This window comes from Pristiophorus japonicus, unplaced genomic scaffold (assembly GCF_044704955.1).
Source record: "Pristiophorus japonicus isolate sPriJap1 unplaced genomic scaffold, sPriJap1.hap1 HAP1_SCAFFOLD_438, whole genome shotgun sequence".
NCBI lineage: Eukaryota > Metazoa > Chordata > Chondrichthyes > Pristiophoridae > Pristiophorus > Pristiophorus japonicus.
The window spans coordinates 79,838-98,578 of NW_027254290.1; the positions used below are offsets into that span (position 1 = coordinate 79,838).

Sequence of the window (18,741 nt, forward strand, 5' to 3'; positions counted from 1 at the left end):
TTTACACTGTGTACATACTATGCTGACACCACTAGAAGGTGCAACTGGTGGAGACCGGGGTTTCCTGCCCTGGTGGCAGGGGCTGTATAAAAGCAGAGCCACCATGCAACTGCCTCACTCTGCAGTTTGGAATAAAGGACCAACGTCACTACAGTTTGAGTACAACACATTGCCTCGTGGAGTCATTCATAAGTGCATTACAAACATAATAACTGATGACGAGTATACAGACTTTCATGCGATTATGGCTATCTTTGGCACACTGAGAGGGTGATGATTGGGATGCCTTCACGGAAAGACTCGAGCATTATTTCGTGGCAAACGACTTGGCAGGGGATGTGTACTCATTGGCGGAGAAGCGCAAGGCTATACTGCTGACCAGTTGTGGGCCCGAGGTCTCCCGCCTCGTCAGGGACTTGCTGGCACCCACGAAGGCCAAGGATAAGACATACGATGAGCTGAGTGAACTAATTCGCGACCAACTAAAACCAAAGGAGAGCATCCTCACGGCCAGGCACAGATTCTACTCTCACCACAGACCTGAGGGCCAGGAGATTGCAAAATATGCTGCGGACCTCAGGAGACTTGCGGCACCATGTGATTTTAGCACGCACCTCAACGAAGCATTGCGAGACATCTTCGTTATGGGAATTGGCCACGAGGACCTCCTTCAAAAGCTATTATCGGCTGACACCACAGTAGACCTGCAGAGGGCCATCAGCATCAGTCAGGCGTTCATGACCTCGACCTGCAGCACCAAGCAAATTATTCATCCTGTGGACTCAAACCCGACAAGTACTGTACACAGAATTGCGCCTTTCACAGGCAAGACTGTAGAATGTGGCTCTGCCCAGGGCAGAGAGCACAGACCTCAGGGTTCCAGAACTCAGAGTCCTCCAAGGGGTGCTAATCGAGTAGCATCATGCTAGCATTGCGGAGGAAACCATAGGGCTAACCAGTGTCGGTTTGCTGAGTACGTATGCAAAGCCTGTATCACGAAGGGCCACCTCCAGTGTATGTGTAAAAGAAATACGACTTACTCAGTGGGCATATGATAATTTGGCCAGAGTGGCAGCTCAACCCCAAGAAGAAGTGTATGAAGTGTATACCTGCACCACCAATTGTCCTCCAGTGAAAATAGAAGTCGAGATGAATGGCGTTCCAGTCTTCGGAGCAAGCCAGTCAGTGATGAGCCAGGATGCCTTTGAGAGTTATGGAACAAAAAACGACCCGAGCTGGTTTCATTACAGAAAAAGTTGCGCACCTATACCAAGGAGCTGATCCCAGTCCTTGGTAGTGCGGTTGTAAAGGTAATCCATAATGGCGTGGTGCACAAGTTACCTCTGTGGATTGTTGCAGGTGATGGTCCAACACTACTCAAAAGAAGGTGGATGGGGAAGATACAGTGGAAATGGGAAGACCTCTTCACTCCGGCAATCGATGTCCCCCGTGCTCAGAGGCAGAGCAAAACCTCACTGTAGCTCGGGCCAGGCACCAGAGAACAGACCAGCGCAGCGCCTGAGGCACAGACCATCCATCAAGACTGTGTGACAATGATCCGACCAGAACGATCTAAAAGCACCTTCCCGGCTCCAGTGGCAGGACTCCTGGGGAGGAAGATCGAATTTACAGGCACTCTTCCAGCTTTTGTGGCAGAATCGCGGGAGAGAAGGATCAAGGCAGTCGACCTTGAGGACAGAGGCAAGATGGCGTCCTTGCTGCAGTGAGGTGCAGCATGGCTGAAAAAAAAGAAGGCCATGGCCATACCACGAGGACTTGATTGGGGTAAAGCCAACAGGGTTCTCTTAAAGGAGACCTGCAACCAACTGAACTTAAAGAGACATTGCATGCATGGTAATCAATGTAACGAACTGATTAAGATTTTGAACAAAATGTTGCAAAATATCGGGAATAGAGTGTCCCCAAAAGTAGCAAACGAGCGAATTCGGGAGGGTAAAGACGCTGATACCCTGTCCCAGGTCTATCCCATGCTGTAGGCACCCCGAATGGCACTATTCGCCACGGACCTGGAAACGGAAATGGCGCCAATACGCGCAGTCAGCCGCCATTGCCCACCACTCGGGTGGAGACGGCGCAGCCCCCAGACCCAGTCGCTACCTCGGCCATGTCCGGGAGCGAAAGGTCAGAACCAACGAGTTCCCCGAATGGGAACTGGAACAGCCAGGTTCAAAACACCATTAGAGAGCAGGCAGAAGATTCTGCAGCCCTCAAATGAGGACAGGAAGGCCATACACATCTGTGGCTCTGCCCACCATTAGGCAATGGCAAAGGCCCAGAGTCCTGGCAAAGTGAGCGAACCAAGCCCACCCCAGTAGCAGGGGGTGCAGCGCCGCCATCAGACGACCAGGACCCCATCCAGTTTCTCTGGAACCAGCGTCCTTGCATACCTGTACTGCTACCTGAGTACTGACCATGACTGAACCATGAATGCAATCTACCCAATCCTGGCGCATGACCGTAAAACGTAACTAATGTAAGTCCCTGAACCAATTAAAAAACTTTTCTGTAAAAACCTTTCTTTGTACTTTCACTGTGTCTAATCCTATATGTTAATGTAATGGGCCAGCTGCATGATCTCGCTGTGGGGGGCGGGGGGAGGGCGGCGGGGCGGGGGTGGGGAATGGATGTTTGGACACACACATGGATCACACACACAACCCACTGGAATCACCACTGCATCATCAGACCATCCAAACTGGTAACCACTACCCAAAGTTGTGGCAAAAGGACTTGGGGGTTAACAGGGCGAGAGCCAAGCCAAAGCACAGCCAAGGTGCAAGGGCTACTGGCACTTAAGTCTGGGGAGAGCTAAGCCAGAGCACACAGTGCAAAGGTAATTGGCAGAAAGGACTTGGGGGAGAATGATGTTATATATGCACACTATAGATTTACTCTCTGTGTAGTCACTGTATAGTTGCATAAGATGGAGACTTGTTTACCTGATGTACTGTCAATAAGGTTTACAATGTGTACATACTATGCTGGCACCACTAGAGGGTGCAATTGGTGGAGACCAGGGTTTCCTACTCTGGTGGCAGGGGCCGTATAAAAGCAGAGTGACCATGCGGCTGCCTCACTCTGAAGTTTGGAATAAAGGATCAAGATCACTACAGTTTGAGTACAACACGTTGCCTCGTGAAGTCATTCATAAGTGCATTACAAATTTGCAGTAATATTGTGGAGGACGAATTCATGAAAGGTATACAAGATGGTTTTCTAGATCAATATGTTGAGGAACCAACTAGAGAACTGGTTATTTTAGATCTAGTATTGAGCAATAAGAAAGGGTTAATTAACCTTGTAGTAAAGGGGCCCTTAGGGAAGAGTGACCATAATATGACAGAATTTTACATTAAGTTTGAAAGTGATTTAGTTAAATCTGAAACTAGGGTCTTAAATCTAAACAAAAGAAACTATGTAGGGGAGAGTTGGTTAAGGTAGATTGGGAAACTACATTAAAAGGTATGACGGTAGAAAATCAATGGCTAGCATTTTAAAAATTAATACATAATTTACAACAAACATACATTCATTTAGGGCACAAAAACCCCACAGGAATTGTGATCCAACCATGGCCAACAAGAGAAGTTAAAGACGGTATTAGATCAAAGAAAGATTCTTATAATGTTGCCAAAAAGAGCAGTAAGCCTGGGGATTGGGAAGATTTTAGGATTCAGCAAAGGAGGACCAAGAAATTGATAAAGAAAGGGAAAATAGAATATGAGAGTAAACTAGCAAGAGACAAAATAACAGATTGCAAAAGCTTCTATAGGTATATAAAAAAGAAAAGATTAGCAAAAGTAAATGTGGGTCCCTTACAGGCTGAGACAGGAGATATAATGGGGAACAATGAAATTGCAGGGAAATTAACGCATACTTTTTGTCTGTCTTCACAGAAAAAATGCAAAAAACTTGCCGGAACTACTGAAGAACCAAGGGTCTAGCGAGAATGAGGAACTAAAAAAAATTAGTATTAGTAAAAAAATGGTACTGGAGAAATAATGGGACTGAAAGCCAATAAATATCCTGGACCTGATGGCCTACATCCTAGGGTATTGAAAAGGGTAGCTGTAGAAATAGTGGATGCATTAATTGCCATCTTGCAAAATTCCATAGATTCTAGAATGGTTCCCGTGGATTGGAAGATAGCAGATGTAACTGGGCTATCTAAGAACAGAGGGAGAGAGAAAATGGGGAACTACAGATCAGTTAGCCTGACATCAGTCATAGGGAAAATGCTAGATTCCATTATTAAGGACGTGGTAACAGGCACATAGAAAATAATAAGATTAGGCAGAGTCAATACAGCTTTAGGAAAGGGAAATCATCTTTGACAAATCTGTTAAGAGTTTTTTGAGGTTGTAACTAACAGAATAGATAAGGGGAAACCAATGGATGTGGTGTATTTGGAGTTTCAGAAAGCATTCGATCAGGTGCCACATGAGATAATTAAATTATGGCTCATGGGATTGGGGGTAATGTACTAGCATGGATTGCGGATTGGTTAACGGACAGAAAACAGAGAGTAGAAATAAATGGTTCATTTTCAGGTTGGCTGGCTGTATCTGGTGGGGTACCACAAGGATTGTGCTTGAGCCTCAGCAATTCACAATATATATCAATGATTTGGATGAGAGGACTAAATGTTATATATCCAAATTTGCTGATTATAGAAAGCTAGGTGGGACCGCAAGTTGTGAGGAGGATGCAAAGAGGCTTCAAGGGGATATACAGGCAGGCTAAGTGAGTGGGCAAGAACATGGTAAATGGAATATAATGTAGGTAACTGTGAAGATACTCACTTTGGTAGGAAAAATAGAAAAGCAGAGTATTTTTTAAATGCTGAGAAAAGTTGGTGTTCAGAGGGACCTGGGTGCCCTCATACAAAAATCACTGTAAGTTAACTTGCAGGTACAACAATCAATTAAGAGAGCAAATGGTATGTTGGCCTTAATTACAAAATGATTTAAGTATAAGAGTAAACGCGTCAGTGTAATTATATAGGATCCTTGTGAGACCACATCTGGAATATTGTGTACAATTTTGATCTCCTTACCTGAGGAAGGATGTACTTGCCATAGAGTGAGTGCAATGAAGGTTCACCAGAATGGTTCTTGGGATGGGGGAATTGCCCCATGAGGAGAGATTGAGTAGTCTACAGTTTAGAAAAGTGAGAGTCAATCTCTTTGAAACATGCAAAATTCTTACAGGGCTTGATAGGGTAAATGCAGGGAGGATATTTCTCCAGGCTAGGGAGTCTAGAATAAGGGATCAGCAATTTAGGACTGAGATGAGGAGAAATTTCTTCACTCTGATGGTGGTGAATCTTTGGAATTCTCTGCCCCAGAGGGCAATGGAAGTTCAGTCTTTGTGTATATTCAAGACAGACATCGGTACATTTCGATGCTGATGTCGATGGCAGACTGGATCATTGGAGATGTCCAGCTGTGTCATAAGAACATAGGAGCAGGATTAGGCCATTTGGCCCATCGAGCCTGCTCCACCATTTAATAAGATCATGGCTGATCTGATCATGGACTCAGTTCACTTCCCTGCCTGCTAAGGGAATCAAAGGATATGGTAATAATGCAGGGAAGTGGAGTTGAGGTAGAAGATCAGCCATGATCTCATTGAATAGCGGAGCAGGCTCGTGGGGCCAAATGGCCTACTCCTGCTCCTAGTTCTATGTTCTTATGGTGACAGTAAGTAACAGGATAGGTAAAGCCAAACTGCAGGTGTACAGGTACAACCAAGGGGTCAATCTACCCAGTGACCAGAGGACACATGACTTATGAAGATGGGTTGAGTAGGTTGGGCCTATACACATTGGAGTTCAGAAGAATGAGAGGTGATCTTATCTAAACCTATAAGATAATGAGGGGTCTCAACAAGGTGGGTGCAGAAAGGATATTTTCACTGATAGGGGAAACTAAAACTAGGGGACATAGTCTCAGAATAAGGGGCCACCCATTTAAAACTGAGATGAGGAGGAGTTTCTTCTCTCTGAGGGGTGTAAATCTATGGAATTCTCTGCCCCAGAGAGTTGTGGAGGCTGGGTCATTGAATATATTTAAGGCGGAGATAGACAGATTTTTGAGCTATAAGGGTGTAAAGGGAAGTGGAGCTGAGTCCATGATCAGATCAACCATAATCTTATTGAACGGCAGAGCAGGCTCCTATTTCTTATGTTCTTATTTTCTTATGACACAGCTGGACATCTCCAATGATCCAGTCCGCCATCGACGTCAGCATCGTGATGGATCAATTGCTAAAAATGGTTCCTCGTTGGTTAACTGACAAAAATGGAAAACAAATGCTGTAGCTCGTTATGAAATAGTCTGTGTCCGGTTCTATGCTGAGATGCAGCTCCCCACCTCCCATTATATGAAGAGAGTTCGACGTGATCTAACCGAGCACTTTGAACCTCATTGATGCCAAGATAGAAACAGTCTATAATTTATCGAGAGCCGAAATGTGGAAGGAGAAAGATCTGGCTATTGCTATTTATCTGTGTGTCTTCCATCTCTTTTGTCACCTCTCCTCAACCCCTCTGCCCCCTTCTCCCTCTCTATCTCTTTGGGGGGGGAGGGGGGGGTTGTTCCTTTTTCTGATCAGCCAGCTCTCTCTGTGACAGTCATCCACTTTCTATCCGTCTGTCCCTCTCTACCTTTCCTCCTTTCTCTCTATGGTCTCTCCCTGGCGTGTGGCCACTCCCTCTCAAACGCAGCCATACCAGGCCACAGTCCCTCAAAAAGGCAAAGTCAGGGCCATGAGGGATCTTCTTATTCGTTAATGGAATAAGGACATCGCTGGCAAGGCCAACATTCATTGCCCATCCCTAATTGCCCGTGAGAAGATGGTGGTGAGCCACCTCCTTGAACAGCTGCAGTCCGTTTAGTGAATATACTCCCACAATGCTGTTAGATAAGGAGTTACAAGATTGTGAACCAGCGACCATGAAGGAACGGTGATATATTTCCCAGTCAGGGCGGTGTGTAACTTGGAGGGGAACTTGGAGGTGATGGTGTTCCTATGCGCCTGCTGCCCTTGACCTTCTATTTGCTGGAAGCCTTGGCGAGTTTCTGCAACTTGTAGATGGTACACACTGCAGCCACGGTGCGCAGGTGGAATGTCACCAAATAGACAAAAACAGGTTTGTTAAAACATATAAACAGCAACCAACAGCAATCCCAGCCGCTCAGATCAGGTATAACTGCCGTGTACTCTGGGTTGTAACGGTCCACATTAAGGACACAAATGAGATAATAACAAGGCATTGTTGTGTGTATTGTACCACATTGTAATGCCAGAGTCCAGGAGAGTTTGGAGGGAACATGATGAATGGTCTGAGAATAATTGTATTATGGGCAGGAGGTTAAGACTGACCAATGGCTGTGCTCCTGGAAGTGCAAATACGTCCCGCTCATACAGCTGTGTGGGGCAGAAGAAACAGACAGAAGGGCGGATATAGAATGACAGACTTTCCAATCTGCTGTCCATTCTATTACAACCACGGACCGCGACCTCTGCTGCAGACCCGGGATCACAGGATGGGGAAAATAGCAACCATCGCAAAGAAATGAAGGGACACCTGATCAGTGGACTCCTGGTAAACTAGGGGAGTGAGTAGGAGCTGGAACTCCAAATAGAGACATACTAATGATTAAAAAGGTTTAGATTCCAGAACTTACTGATAATAGAGTTAAACATGTGAGGCTAAGGACACAGGAGTTAAACTGTGAGTAAATCCTTGATGGTTGTGACTGCTCCCGTGAGACCCGCAGTGGATCCCAGCAGAGGATCCGGCTGTAGATCATCACAGACCATGTAGGGAGTACAAGGTACTGAAGGATTCTATCATGGCTCTTTAAAGAGAGGAAACATCCCCGATAAAGCATTATACACAAAGGTATAGTCCCAGAGATTCAGAACACATGGGAACAGCTCTTGTAGTCTGTCCACAAGTGAATGAGACCTTGAGGTCCGGTATCGATTGATAGAAATTCAGCGCCAGGATCAATTTCTCTGAGACCCTCTTTCCCGAATTCACTGATCTCCGGTCACTCTGAGCAAAGCCGAGCCTCTCCCCGCCATGGCCGGTGATTCCGGCAGGAAATAGTTTGTAAAGTTAGCTTATACCTCACCTGGGAGTGCGTGATCCTTACATGTACCGGGATTTCTGTCCTGTATTCATACCATGCTGTACATTGTGTGTTTCATTTGATGGTGTCAGAGGAGCTGCAGGCTGCTTTGGCCACATGCTGTATCTGAGTTTGTTCTGCTTGATGAATGACTACACAGTGAGATTTACACTGTATCTAACTCCTGTCTATCTGCTCTGGAAGATTTTGATGTGACTGTGTTGAGCGAGCTTGACTCTGTATCTGAAACGTGCTGTTTCTGTCCTGGGAGTGTCTTATGGGGCAGTGTAGAGGCAGCTTTTCGCTGTATCTAGCCCGTGCTGTACCTGCCCTGGGAGTGTTTTATGGGGCAGTGTCGAGGGAGCTTTACTCTGTATCTGAAACGTGCTTTTTCTCACCTGGGAGTGTTTGATGAGGCAGTGTAGAGGGAGCTTTACTCTATCTGAAACGTGCTGTTTCTCACCTGGGAGTGTTTTATGGGGCAGTGTAGAGGAAGCTTTACTCTGTATCTGAAACGTGCTGTTTTTCACCTGGGAGTGTTTTATGAGGCAGTGTAGAGGGAGCTTTTCGCTGTATCTAGTCCGTGCTGTGCATGCTCTGGGAGTGTTTGTTAGGAGTTTGTAGAGGGACCTTTACCTGACCTGGGAGGGTTTCACGGGATAGATTAGAGGGAGCTTTACTCAGTATTTATCTGGACTTGACGTGTGAGTGTTTTATGGCCACTTTAAACATGCTTTACAATGTATCTAATACATACTGTATCTGACCTGGGAGTGTTTGCTGGGTAGTTTAAATATGCTTTACACTGTATGTAAGCCAAGCTGTACGTGACCTGGCTGTGTTTGAAGGGACAGTGTAGATCAGTGATGGGAAAAATACGGCCCGTGGGCCTTTTCCGGCCCGCTGGATGGGACAGAAATAGAACGCGAGCCGGAGCTCGAGCTGTACATTCGTCTATCCATTTTCATTTCTCATGGATCAGAGAACCGAACTGCAACCAAGGAAAAACAATAGTAATACTTCATTCAAATTAATTATTCGCAAAATCGATTCTTCCCAGCACGATTAAAAGGATCCGTTCCGTGAGCCTGGGCCCCAATGGCGGACGTGCCTACCCAGAATGCACTGCATACTAGAATATGCCCTTTACATTTTAGAGTACAGTCATGACTGCTCATCTCCACAGATCTTTTACCGAAGAAAGTGACCGGCGCTGCATCTTTCCTCTCCCTATATCCAGAGTATGACGGCAGGGGAGTTCTCATCTGTCACCAATTGGGCCGGCATTAGTAATCTTTGCAGAGGGACATAAGGATGCCTCAGGTGGGGAATTGAAGCTGACACAGGCTCTAAAGGGGCTACAGTTCTATTTCACAGCACTGATTTACAGAGACCAGAAGATACCACAACATTTTCAAATTTTTATCTTTGATTCATTTCTAGGCGGTATCGAATTCATGTTGTGATAGCATCTGACTATTATCTGAATTTATGTTTATGCAATGTTCTTGTTTATCAAATATTCCATCGAATTCTTTTCCGCACACGGTCCCTTTCAATTTGCTGCTCGGCCACTAGGCAGCTGCACATGCGCAGTGTCTCTTCCAGCGGCAGGAGCTGGGGAGCAGCCTGCGCGGGACCGCGCGATTGTTGCTGACCGTGCGGCCACGCGCCTTAGCGCCAACATTGGTGGGCGGCCCTCAACAGCTCAACAAAACTTGTTAAGTGGCTTTCAGCCCATATAATTGCCCAGCCCAGGCCTAGGTGATGGAAGCCATGGCAAGTTGCTGCATCTTGTAGATGGTACACACTGCAGCCACGGTGTACCAGTGCAATGTTAACAAATATAAACAGCAATCCCAGCTGCCCAGATCAGGTGTAACTGCCGTCTATTCTGGGTTGTAACGGTCCACATTAAGGACACACATGAGATAATAACAAGGCATTGTTGTGTGTATTGTACCACATTGTAATGCCAGAGTCCCGGAGAGTTTGGGCGGAACTTGATGAATGGTCTGAGAATAATTGCGTTATAGGCAGGAGGGTAACACTGACCAATGGCTGTGCCCCTGGAAGTGTAAATACATCCCGCTCTTACAGCTGTGCGGTGCAGAGGAAACAGGCAGAAGGGCGGATATAGAATGACAGACTTTCCAATCTGGTGTCCATTCCATTATAACCACGTACCGCGACCTCTGCTGCAGACCTGGGGATCACAGGATGGGAAAATAACAACCATCGCAAAGAAATGAAGGCACACCTGATCAGTGAACTCCTGGTAAACTAGGGGAGTGAGTAGGAGCTGGAACTCCAAATAGAGAAATACCACTGATTAAAAAGGGTTAGGTTCCAGAACTTACTGATCATAGACTTAAACCTGTGGGGCTGAGGGCTCAGGAGTAAAACTGTGAGTGATGCCTTGCTGGTGTGACTACTCCAGTGAGATAACGCACTGGATCCCAGCAGAGGATCCGTCTGCAGATCCCCACAGACCATGTAGGGAGTGCAAGGCACTGAAGGATTCTATCACGGCTCTTTAAAGAGAGGAAACATTCCCGACAGACCATTATACACAAAGGGATAGTCCCAGAGATTCGGAACACATGGGAACAGCTCTTGGAGTCTGTCCACAGCTGAATGGGACCTTGAGGTCCGGTGTCGCTTGGTGGAAATTCAGCACCAGGATGAAGGGGCCGCCCATTTAAAACTGAGATGAGGAGAAATTTCTTCTCTCAGGGGGTTGTAAATCTGTGGAATTCGCTGCCTCAGAGAGCTGTGGAAGCTGGGACATTGAATAAATTTAAGACAGAAATAAACAGTTTCTTAAACGATAAGGGAATAAAGGGTTATGGGGAGCGGGCAATGAAGTGAACCTGAGTCCATGATCGAATTAAATGGCGGAGCAAGCTCGAGAGGCCGTATGGCCTACTCCTGTTCCTATTTCTTGTTATGTAAGATTGGTCTTTCCTGACCGCTGGGCCTCTGTACCTGCCTCGGACTGGCACGGCTCTCTCGCGCCCTCTCCTGGCCCGCTGTATAATGTACGATTGCTGGTTGAGGGCCTTTCTTTAGTCTGCTCACCACATCCTCCCAACCTGACAGCCACCGACTCAATGCCCATTTTATTATATTGTTTGGATTGCCGGAAAGCACACAATGGTTTGTTCTGAGTTTTATGGATTCACTGAACATTGGACCCTATAGGTTCTCGTGAATGACTTGGACAGGTTTCATCATGACATGTAATCGACCAGTAAAACTGGAGCTGATGGTTTTTTTTAAACTGCCAGGCGAGGTTTCAGTGTCAACTCATTCTTGCCACTGGACCAAGACCTAACTCTATCAAGCCCATGTGGTGGCTGGTGTGCAACGGCACCACATGTTAAAAAATCCATGCAGAGGCATCTTCCACCCTTCAGCATGTGGTTCAGGACATGGAATATTAGGTCCTTCATTGAAACACTTGTGAACTCATTCCTTTTTGGCATGGTAGCAAGTCATCCTCGATACAAGGGACCGCCTATGATGATGATGATAGCCTTCCCTAAATGCATTACCTCACACTTCTCCAGATTGAATTCCATTTGCCACTGTTCTGCCCACCAGACCAATCCCTTGCTATCTTCTTTCAGTCTGCAGATTTCTTCTTCTTTATAACTGTACAGTCAATTTTTATAACACCTGCAATCTTTTTAATCATACCCCCGCCATTCACGTCTAAGTCATTGATATAAAACTCAAAAAGCAAGGGACCAAGTTCTGGGAGGATCATGGGGATGGAGGAGATTTCATAGATAGGGCAGGGGTGGCCATATGGAGGGATTTGAACATGAGAATGAGAATTTTATAATCTAGAGATTGCTGGACAGAGAGCCAATGTAGTTCAATGGACAGTGACGTGTGAAAGGGACTTGGTGCGAGTTAAGTTATGGGCAGCAGAGTTTGGGTGAGTAAGTTTTTGCAGGGAGCAAGATGGGAATCAGGACAGGACAACATTGGATTGGTCCCGCCTGGAAGGGACAAAAGCCTGGAAGATTTTAGTGGCAAAAGGGGCGGAGCATGGAGAGGGAGCTATGCTGTACCTGCTTTGGGAGTGTTTGATGGGACAGTGCAGAGGGAGTTTTGCTCTGTACCTAACCGGTGCTGTACCTGCCCTGGGAGTGTTTGATAGGATAGTGTGGCGGGTGGGAAGGAGGGAAAGAGGGCAGGAGGGAAGAAAGGAATGAAGGAAGGGAATGGGAGGGAAAAAAAATGAAGGAAAGCAGGAAAGAAATAAAGAAAGAAAGGCTCTTCATGTTTTTGTGAATGAGTTGAAAAGAACAGGTTGGTTTCTCACAACACCCAACCTCCTGTTCTCACTCCTTTACTCATTGAGAGAACAGCTTAAAATAAAAGATGTATCTTTCTGTATTTCTCCCATCCCCAGAATGCCCATGCTCACTGATCTCCTCCTCCTCCTCCTCCTCCTCCTCCTCCTCCTCTCCCCATCTCTTTCCCAGATGCGAGCTCAGAGTATCCGCTAGACTCCCGCCGCTGTCTCCAGATTTTTCAGGAAGGGCATGGAACTGAAGTGTGATGTCACGGGGCCCAGTAACCTTGACATGTCCTGGTACAGACAGGGCCCGGGGAGGGAGTGGGACTAAAGTGTGATGACACGGGTCCCAGTAACCCTGACATATCCTGGTACAGGCAGGACCCAGGGAGGAGCTGTAGTTGATGTTTTACTCACTAACTGTACCAAGTGTGAATCCAGAGGGGACAGTGGACAGTTTTACTGCCGAGCGACCGAGTGGCAACGAGTTGAAGCTTAAGTGCTCCAGCCTGTGGGCGGAGCAGTCAGCCATGTATTACTGTGGCTGGAGTCTGCACAGTGAGTCTAAGAGATGGAGGGGCTCGACACAAACCCCAGAGGGGCAGAGAGCACCTGTGGAACATAAAATCTCATGGTGCCTCGTCCTGTTGGGTTTATTCTGCAGAGCAAATGTGTTTTGACCAGAAGGGATATAAAATTAGATTTTAAAAAAGGCAATGGAAAAGGTGCAAAGAATGATTAAGTTAGATGTAGAGAAGAACGATAGAACGAAAGGAAGGTTAGAAAGGAAGATAGAAAGATCGATAGAAAGAATAAAAAGAATTGAAATAAATAAATTAAGAAAGATAGAAAGAATGATATGTAAGGAAAGAAGGCAGAGAAAAAAAGGATAGAAAGAATGAAAGACAAAGGAAGAAAGAAAGAAAGAACGAAAGAAGAAAGAAAGGGAGAAAGAATGTAAGAAACAAGGGAAGAATGATAGAAAGGAGGAGGCCATTCAGTTCCCTCGAGTCTGTTACTTAGGAACAGGAAAAGCTCATTAAGCCCCCTTGGGACCATATGCACAGGAACCAGAGGAGGCCCATTCAGCCCCTCAAGTCTGTCACCCGGGAACAGGAGGAGGCCCATTCAGCCCCTCGAGTCTGTTGCATAGAAATAGGAGAAGGCCCATTCATTCCCTCGAGCCTGTTACATCGGAACAAGAGGAGGTTATTCAGCCCCTCAAACCTGCTCTGCCAGCCATTGAGATCATGGTTGACGTGTTGATCTTCATTCTATCTGACCGCATTTGCACCATATCCCTTGATACCCTTACCAAACAAATATCTGTCAATCTCAGTCTCAAAGGCTCCAACTGACCCCAGCCTGAACAGACTGTTGAAGGAGAGTGTTCCATATTTACACTACCATTGTGTGAAGAAGTGTTTTTTGATGCAGCGCCTGAACGACCTAACTCTAATTTTAAGGTTATGCCCTCTTCTACTGGACCAGAAGTAGTAGTTTCTCTCTATCTACCCAATCAACTTATTTTAACATTAAAAAACTCAGTCAGTTCACCATCGAATCTTCTATACTTAAGGTAATATAGGCCAGGTTTTTGAAATCTGTCCTCATAATTTAACCCTCTGAGCCCCGGGTATTAGTCTGATGAATCTGCCCTGCACCCCTCCAAGTCTATTACATCTTTCCTGAGATGTGCTGTCCAGAACTCAGTACTCTAGATGGAGGCTAACTAAGGCTTCATATGCCACAAGCAAAACGTCTTGCCCATTGTATTCCAGATTCCTCGAGATAAAGGACAACATTCCTTTAGCCTGTTTGATTTCTTTTTTCCCTGTTTACCGGCATTTAGTAATTTATTTACCTGAGCACTTAAAAGCCCTTCCTCCTCCACAGTTCCTAGCTTCCCACTATTTAGAAAATACTCTGATCTATCTTTATTAGGTCCAAAGTGGATGACCTCGCTCTTGCCCACATTAAATTCCTCCTTCTGCTGTTTTGACCGCTCACTTAATCGCTCTATGATTCCTTCGCTGCAATATGTCTTAATGCAATTATATAGGGCTCTGGTGAGATCACACCTGGAGCATTGTGGACAGTTTTGGTCTCCTTACCTAAGGAAAGACATACTTAAGAACATAAGAATTAGGAGCAGGAGTAGGCCATTCGAACCCTCGATCCTGCTCCACCATTCAATGAGATCATGGCTGATTTTCTACCTCAACTCCACTTTCCTGCATTGTCCCCATATCCCTGGATTCCCTTAATATTCAAAAATATATCGATCTCTATCTTGAAGGTACTAAAAGACAAGAGCCTCCACAGCTCTGGGATAGAGAATTCCAAAGATTCACCATCCTGAGTAAAGAAGTTTCTCCTCATCTCAGTCCTGATTGGAAGACCCCTTATCCTGAGACTGTGACCCCTGGTTCTAGACTCCCCAGCCAGAAGAAACATCCACCTTGCATCTACCCTGTCAAGCCCTGTAAAAATGTTGTATGCTTTAATGAGATCAGCTCTCATTCTTCTAAACTATAGAGAATATAGGCCTAGTCTACTCAATCACTCCTCAGAGGACAATCCACTCATGCCAGGAATCAGTCTGGTGCATTTCCTCTATGTTAAGTATACCCTTCGGTAAGACCAAAACTGTACACAATACTCCAGGTGCAGTCTCACCAGGGCCCTATAAAGTTGCAATAAGAGGTCTTTACTCTTGTACGCAAATCCTCCTGCAATAAAGACCAACATACTATTTCCTTTCTTAATTGTACCTGCATGTTAACTTTCAGTGATTCGTGTACAAGGACACCCAGGTCCCTCTGAACACCAACATTTCCCAATCTCTCGCCATTTAAAAAATACTCTGCTTTTCTATTTTTCCTACAAAAGTGAATAACTTCACATTTCTCTGCATTATATTCCATTTGCCATGTTCTTGTCCATTCACGTAGCCTGTCTATATCCCCTTGAAGCCTCTTTGTACCCTCCTCACAACTTGCATTCCCACCTAGCTTTGTATCATCAGCAAACTTGGATATATAACATTTAGTCCTCTCATCTAAATCACTGATATATATTGTGAATAGCTGTGGCCCAAGCATCGATCCTTGTGGTACCCCACTAGTTATAGCCTGACAACCTGAAAATGACCCGTTTATTCCTACTCTCTGTTTTATGTCCATTTACCAATCCTCAATCCATGCTAGTATGTTATCCCCAATCCCATGAGCCCTAATTTTGTTCAATAACCTTGTGTGGCACCTTATCGAAAGTCATTGCTTTTCTACCATCATACCTTTTAATGGAGTTTCCCAATCTACCTTAACCAACTCTCCCCTCATACCTACATCGTTTCCTTGGTTTAGATTTTAGAGCTTAGTTTCAGATTTAACTAAGTCACTTTCAAATTTAATGTAAAATTCTATCATATTATGGTCACTCTTGCCTTTGGGCCCTTTTACTACAAGGTTATTAATTAATCCTTTCTTATTGCACAATACTAGATCTAAGATCTCTCGTTTGTTCCTCAACATACTGATCTAGAAAACCACCTTGTATACCGTCCATTAATTCGTCCTCCACACTATTACTGCAAATTTGGTTTGCCCAGTCTATATGCAGATTAAAGTCCCCCATGATTATTGTATTAACTTTGTTACAAGCACCTCTAATTTCCTGATTCATACTGTGCCCTACAGTACCACTACGGTTTGGGGGCCTATAAACAACTCCCACCAATGTTTTCAGCTCCTTGCTGTTTCTTAGCTCCACCCAAACTGATTCTACTTCTGGATTTCCCGAGCTAAGATCCTTTCCCTCTGCTGTCTTTATCCCATCCTTTATTATCAGGGCTACCCCTCCTTTTCCATTTGGCTATCTCTTCTAAAAGTTGCATATCCTGGAATATTTAGTTCCCAACTGTGGTCACTTTGCAACCATGTCTCTGTAATGGCTATTAAATCAAACCTATTAATTTCTATCTGTGCTATTAATTCGTCTATTCCGTTGTGAATATTTCACGCATTCAGATATAGTGTCTTTAGATTCAACTTTTTTCTATTTTTCTCCGATGTCACCTTAGTAAGTAATGCCCTATTACCTTTGTTACTCTCTCTGTCCCTTCCTGACCCACTCTGCTTATTGCTACCCAAAACTCTGCTCTGCACTAGAGCCTTGACATTTCTCTTGCTGCCTTTTCTCCGTATCTAAACCATGCTTATACTTTCCTGAATTCTCCCCCCACCCACTTCATTAGCTTAAAGCTCTGTGTAATGCCCTAGTTATTTGATTTGCCAGGACACTGGTTCCAGCCCAGATCAAGTGGAGCCCATCCCAACGGAACAGCTCCCCCTTTGCCCAGTACTGGTGCCAGTGCCCCATAAAGAACACCTCTGCCTCCCACACCACTCTGAGCCACACATTTAACATTCTAATCTGCTTATTCCTGTAACAATTGGTGTGGCTCAGGTAACAATCCAGAGATTATTACTTTTGAGGTTCAGTTTTTTCATTTGGACTCCAACTCCTCAAACTCTTTCAGCAGAACCCCATTCCTAGTTTTATCTATGTCATTCATTCCTACATGGCCCATGAAAACTGGATCCTCTCCTTCCCATTCTGTTGGGGCTCAAATTTCCATATTGCCGATTTTTAGCGGTGATGAAGAGTTACGGTCGATTTTTTTGTGCCCGATTACGACAAAAAAAAGTTGCAACTTTTGCCGTTTTAAATTTTGAATTTGGCGCGATGCAGATTGTCCTAAAGCTCTGTCGGTGGAGCCTAAGATCTGAGCTGAAAAATGGAGGCAGCCTTCTGTACATGCACCAAAAACAAATCCCCTTTTCCACATGACGAGTGTGCCTGCGCTTGCACAGTACACTTCCTGGTCTGCATTCAGCCGTTTTTAAACAGACAATTGTGTGTGAGAACTTGCTTGTGAGGAGAAAAATCAGAGCTGCAATATGGGATCAGGGGACAAGGACCAAGAATTTCCTACCAGAAGAAGTCGAAGCCTTGGTTTCTGTCATTGTGGGCCGATGGCACGAGCTTCAGAACAAAGGTCAAGTTAAAATAAAGCCAAAAGAAATGAACAAATGCTGGGACAAAGTTGCAGAAGATTTCTGTGGAATAGTGACCACCCTGATGACCAGCTGGCAGTGCAGAAAGTGGCAGGACCTTGGCCAAGCAATTGGTGTAAGTAATATTTTCATTTATGCACTGGAATTACAATTGTAAGCGTGACCATGTGTGTGTGCCACCCACCACAGCAGACAGACCTCTCTCTAAAGTTATTTTTGTCTTTGTAGAGGAAGGTGGCACATAACAGAGAGCAAAATCGAACTGGAGGAGGTCCGGCAAATCTGCACCCACTGACACCCCTGGAAGCGAGGGTCGCTGGTATGATTGGTGCTGGCTCTAGAAGGTCAACAAGCTGGGCCAAGACACCAGAGAGAGGGTACGTCCTGCAAATTCCACAGTCTGGCTTGGTGAAATGTTGAGTACTGCACGGGTTAGCCAGGCTTCAGTTCATGGGATATACTCTGTCAGCAACGCTTCAGTTTATGCAACATGCTTTCATTCATCGTGCTCCTTCAAATGAGCCTGCGCTGTGTGAGCCTACTCATGCCACCCTGCCCTCTCTCCTGCTACTAACCCATTGTCTTGTCTGTTATATTTTGCAGAAGTTGCACCCATCCCTGAGGAAGCACAACCTGATGCCGCAGATCATTCAGACACAGAGGAGCCTGAACATGATCATGTCTTTCATGCCTAGCTTCCAGAGGAAGAGCAGGACGAGGATGAGCAGGGGGGCGAGGGGGGACGGGGAAGCCCCCAATCGTGACACTGTCACACTGAATCTGGAGGAGGTAGTACCACCCATTGATGTGCCAGCCCCTTTCCAGACTACTACGAGTGATGTGACATTTCATGGTGTCCCACATTGAGAGGTTGTGGGTCCCAGTGAGTTACAACAAGCCACACCCAGGATGAGGAGGGGAAGGAGAGCTCGACAGTGCTCTCCTGAAATGCAGGATGCAACAGACGTGGTTCAGACATGGCAATGAGTAGGGAGTGCATTGATATTACCCGATCACGCCTGGAAACCATCAGTGGGGTGGGTGATGAGATAGCGGGACTGTCGGCAGAAGTAACAGCACTCTAGCGCGAAATGGGAACACTGTCGGGGCATATTAGGGAGGGAATGTCACAGGTAGTTGATACGCTTTTGAGGCGGATTAGGGAGGGGATATCGGAGGTAGCTGC

General features: G+C 45.6%; 1 pseudogene; it reads left to right on the plus strand.

Moving 5' to 3' along the window:
* LOC139251748 (zinc finger protein 850-like) overlaps positions 1-18,741 on the plus strand; it is a 101,591-nt pseudogene that overhangs the window by 49,536 nt on the left and 33,314 nt on the right.